The sequence below is a fragment of the Lactuca virosa genome, chromosome 5 (genome assembly GCF_052849685.1).
Source record: "Lactuca virosa cultivar CGN04683 chromosome 5, Lactuca_virosa_CGN04683_v6, whole genome shotgun sequence".
In the NCBI taxonomy this organism is placed as follows: domain Eukaryota; kingdom Viridiplantae; phylum Streptophyta; class Magnoliopsida; order Asterales; family Asteraceae; genus Lactuca; species Lactuca virosa.
This window is the reverse complement of record NC_136430.1, coordinates 451,903,200-451,909,037: the sequence shown is the minus strand read 5'-3', so window position 1 is coordinate 451,909,037 and position 5,838 is coordinate 451,903,200.

Sequence of the window (5,838 nt, the reverse complement as noted above, 5' to 3'; positions counted from 1 at the left end):
ATGTGCCTATTGCCAAAGAAAAGGGGCATTGGTTGCGAAGCTGCCGAATTTACCTGAAACCTCATAAGGATGGTAAAGTCAAAAGTTTGACTCTACTCCAGGTAAAGTCCGTTATCTAACTCTATTAAGTCTCTTTTGGAGATTCTTAATACATGATGTAATGTAATTACATTTTGATGTTTTTGAAAAATCGAAGGAAGCTTAAAGAAAAAGTGTGTTGATTCTGATTGCATGGTTCAATGACCAGAATTTTGAGCCACTGCATAAGAGTTATGAGATATTGCTTAGGAATAGATAACAACAAAGTTTTCATATGAATTTGCATTGTAAGGATAAGTTTTTCCGCAAGTTTTAAAAATAAAAGAAAAGTTTTGATTTTATTTATTTTAAGTATCCTTACAAAGGCATTTGTGAAAAATTGTTGTTTATATGTTTCCATTGATCAGCAATATTGGAAAAATGAATTTGATTCTTTCATTTGTGGTAGTGTCATAATTTATCAAATAAGGAAAGATTCTCATCACCCAAGTTTCAGTTGGATAGAAACTTGGAATCATGCAAGTTGTATTGTGTGATGAATGAGATTTTTCATCTTTGGTAAATTAAGACTAATTACTTGTTCACATTCGCATGTGAGTCAAGCGAAGGACTAAAGGATCGGGTACATTAGGTTGTGTACTAGTCAGATCCACCACAAAGGTTGAATAAGAAGAATCAAATAAGGCAGAAAGATAAAAGTTTCTCCAATATGAAGAGATGGGAGAGTACTTGTGTATCTTGTTTTATGATTATCTTAGTGATTATGGAACCATATCACAATTGATCCTCTAAGGACACCTTAGTGCATTTGTTGGCTAAGGAGAGGAATCATGAATTGTGGAAATGGTTAAATCAAAAGATAAATCATACTTCATTCCAAAATAAAATCTTAGAGTCATACTCCAAGATTGTAACTTGAGTGACATAGTCTTTAGAAAGTTTTTAACACTTGTCAAATGTAGAGTAAAATGTTTTCTACTCTTGTACATTTGAAATTGGTAAGTTGTGATGTTTTGGATAAAACAAAGACCAACTAAGGCCAATTGTGAGAAGTGTTTAAAAATCCGCACTAACTCTTGAATATTTGTTTTGTCAAGGAATGGTTCTTGACAAGGGAATCTTATATGTCAAGAGGACAGTGGGAGTTTAAAAGATCCTGAAATAGTTTCAAGAACTAATCAAGAGTATTGTTAATCACTAGCCCACGACTTGAGGTTTGTAACCTATCGTGTTGACATATTCTTATTTCTGTGTCTATTCCAGTTAAAAGTTGACTATGCTTGTGAGTTCTATGAGTTCTCAATTGTTTGCATAACAACCTAGAAGCAATGGTAGGCCCTTGTGCTGCCGGGTGGCAAGAAATTAAGATTGAACAAGTTCAGTCCATATGTGTTTGAATTTGCTACTAACCTTGTCTTGTGATTATGGTTATGACAAATTCGCATGGATAGGAACACTTACACCATAAAATCTAAGTGTCACAAGGTTTCTCTCCGATTCATGAAAATAATGGTGAGGAAACTCTTTCACTAAGTAGATTTTAAGTAGATAGCAATTGTGAGAATGACAAAAGGTCTAAACATTATGATTACGGCATCCCTCTTCATAATTGTTTAGACACACAAGTGAGCTATTTAAGGAAAGGTGTATGATTTTGATAAAGTCTTATCAAAACATCTCGTATCAGAAATCTGAACTTTGGTAAGAAAGTCAATAAAGTATTGTTTTTCTAGAAGTCCAGCTGATTTCTGAGTACATGTCAAAGGTAGTGGGAGCATAAGTGTTATGCTAGTAAGATAATAATCATTATGCTAGTGGGAGCATGATGATTATGTTGCAAGTTAGCAATGTTAATTATAGAAAACAAAAGTTTCAATTCGCTTTGAAAAAGTTGTTTTCCCTATAATTAAGGGAGAGGATTTTATACTTCATTCCAATTCTACAAGCTTAGATTGAGATTTTAATCAACTTTAGTCAAGAATATATATGAATGTTATGCTGGAATGGTTCAACATAAGGAAATTCTATATATGTTGCGTTCTCAAAATTCGTTTATGATTACAGCATCCCTCTTCATAGTTCGAATTGTGAGAACATGGCAAATAAAAAATTTTATAGCATGAATCATGTCCCATATGCTTCGAGTATAGGTTCGATTACATGTGCTATAATCCATTCTAAATTTTCCAAATGCCTAGGGCATTAAGAGGGGAAAAGGGATTAGAACTGGATGTGACTAAAATGATTAAGCAATTGTCGAGGACAATTTGAGGTTTACCAAAGATTGGTTACTCATGGACAATTGGGAGTATAGAGTAAGGACCATATTGACATATTTTGAAAAGAGGCAACTCTTGTTCAAAAGTGATGGTCAAAATGGTAATATGGAATTGTTTCCATAGGTGGAAGTTATTCTTTGAATCTGTGTAAGATTAAAGAACTTAATGCAAAGAAGGATGTTCAAAGGAATGTACTTTGAATTTGAGACTTCGTTTCCATGGAATTGCTTTCCATTGGAATACTTTGTAATGTCTGTTGCCAAGTCTTTGTGACTTGTGTGCATAGTCATTACAAGGGGATCATTGCATATAAGTTTAGAATCTAACAAGATTACGGTAAATGACAAGAATTTGGTGTTCTTACATTTATTATAAAGGATTTGGGATTGTGAAATGAGCATCATTGAAATATTGTCAATCGATCTGTTTCACAAAGAGAAGACTACATGTAAACATAGTGTGCATACTTGGAGTATGACATAGCTATTGTTTAGATGAACATAGTGTGCATGCTCGGAGCATGGCATGACTATTGTTTCAATTCAAGTATTAAGTTGATTAATCGAAACATGAATAATGAGTAATAAATATGGTACTTAGATAAAAATGGTTTTATTTACACTCAAAGTGTTGGGGCCATACAAGATTTATTTTTGTGTTTCACTTTGCATGTTTTGACTTCCAGAATAACTAGGTCATTCTTCCGAATGACTAAGTTATTCAAACCATCCACAGTCGGTCATATGTTGGAAGTAGATATGAATCCAGACTGTCATGAATTTGGCTTGTATGATATGTCTAATGTGCATTAGACATAGCAATGGTTGCTGCAACATTCATGAGTACTCATAAGGCCTGAGTATTGGATTCAACCCACGCTCATTTGAATCACTTCATGGATTTTATCACGAGTGATCATGAGACGATAATATCTTATATTCTTCAAACCTAGAGATATGAGTTGTTGACTATGAGTTGGTTATACATTGTTTGCACGTAAACGCATTGGTAACTCGATGTTATAAAACGTGCCTTTGTGTATGATTCAACAAGTAGTCAGTACAAGCATATGAGTCGAAGTTTATCCATTCCTTTTACCTTCGGGATAAAAGCGATATCTGTGGGCCCCTCGATGATTTAGTGATGACAAAACGTAAGTGCTCGGCCGGGCCTGGACTGATTTGATTTGTTCAATTAGTCGGTCGTCATAAATCGGAAATCGGGAAACAACAAATGGATAGAGAGAATGATTATAATCCATGTCTCAGTCCATATGATATCTAGAATGGAGGAATATATGATCACTTATCTAATGGACGCGTCATTGATTTGTTCAGAGTTCGACAGCAGCTTTTAAGAGCTACGATTGCTGGTCAGGTTATGAAGGCGTAATTGCAATAATAGTTATTAGACTTATCCAAGTGGGAGACTGTTGGATTAGTGTCTAAGTCCATAACTATAATTGGTATATACTTGAACCGACCCGGCATGGTCCATTTGGGTTGCATGGCATCAGAACAATTGGATAGACCTTTTAATGAGAAGAAGATATTTGTGACATATTAATATATTATAAGTTCTAATATATTAATATGAAATCATATTATTTAATTAGTATTGATCTAGAATTAATTTGGAATTAATTTAGCGATCAAAAGAGACTAAATAAATATATGGGGATTGATTGTGTAAATCATAGATTCTTATATATGTGGGCTCATGATCCATGATTCCTTATGTTGGGTTTAACCCATGTGGTGGCCCATGGATACTCCATGGAGGTTAAAACCCATGGAGCATAAGGAATGGGTTAAGTCATGGGTTACATGGTGTAACCCTAATGTGCCACTATATAAAGACCCCATTAGTTGGTAAAATTGGCACTAGAGTATTACATAGAGGGCAAGCCGATTTCATAGAGATATAAGACTAATATCTTCTCTCATGGTTATTCCAAATGTTCATGGTGTTGTGTGAACCATTTGAGGTGTCACACTTGGGGCACTAGGCTCTTGAGCTCCATGGAATCAAGCACCAACAAAGAGGTATGTATTTCTACTAGTTTTTATATTACTTGTACTTCATAATATGCTAGTTAGGATAAATACCTTGGAAATTGATATTTGCATGTATAATAGAGAAAACATAGATCCAAGGTATTTAGGGTTGCATGTACACCATAGGAGTGTTAGAATGCTCAAAACCCAACAGAATTATGTTGAGGAACCGATCGCGATTTTGGATCGGAAGATCAAGGTTTTGAGGAACAAGGAGGTGCCCCTGGTTCAGGTCCAGTGGTAACATCGGAGAGGGTCCGAGCTGACTTGGGAGCCGGAATTAGAGATGCGGGAGCAGCATCCAGAGTTGTTTGCGGGGCAAGACTTCGAGGGCGAAGTCTGATTCTAGTGGGGGAGAATTGTAACATCCGGATTCCCAGGTATCTTATTTTAGTTATTTATTTTGGGTTTTATGGAGGGACTCGGCGAGTAGACGCTCAGACTCGCCGAGTAGGATCGCGAGTTCTTGACTGGATTAATGACCGGACTCGACGAGTAGATACGTGGACTCGGCGAGTCCGCGCTGTAAAGTGAAACCCTAAATCCCCGGGCCTGTGCCCTATTTAAAGGCCTTTATGTCCTCCATTTGCGGCCAATGCACCCCAGAGAAACCCTAGAGAGAGCAGTGAGAGAGTTGAGAGCAAGAAGAGGCTAACACATCACTTTTGGTGTAGTTTTGCTAGAAGGAAGAAGGAAACACCCATCTAGAGCGTGAAGGGAGCTTGGATCTAGGCTAATCATCTTGAGAGTTCATCTCTGGAGGTATAATCCCTTCTATTTCATGTTGATATGATAGATTTCATGACTTTAGGGTTTTTACCTCCATTTTATGTAAGATCTAGTGAGTATGAGGCCTCCTTTGTGTTAATAGCATCAGATCTGGACCATGAGAGGTCCATAGAGTCACTATCCCTCAGCTTTATGCAAGGAAATGAAAGATTGGGGACTAGGTTGCCATTTTTAGAGTTATTTCTCCATTTATGACTTGTTGTGGGTTGCATGCACGTAAAGGTTGCACCTTTACGTGACATTTGAACATTTGAAGGGTAGATCTGATAGTTAGGGAAGCAGATCTGACCTTAGGAGGTCATTTGAGGATGAACATGGAGGCAACTCGCCGAGTCCATAAGTGGACTCGATTAGTCGAGTCGGGGTTGCCCCGCGATTCGTGACAGGTGTAACCCGTCGAGTGGAAGGATGACTCGATGAGCCAAGAGAGGCTGAAAGGATTCAGAGGACCCGCATGGACTCGCCGAGTCGCCCTTGTGCACTCGACGAGTCGGGTCAAAGTTGACAGTTGACTTTCGTTGACTTTAGGGTTCTGGTCAAGACTGATTCAGGAGTGTTCAGGGAAGGGTAGAATGGCCTTCTACCCAATCTGTAGAGATGAGATCATGAGTGAATATTGATCGGGGATGTTATCTGAATAATAGGAGGAGGCTAAGTCGGGACATTAAGCTCGA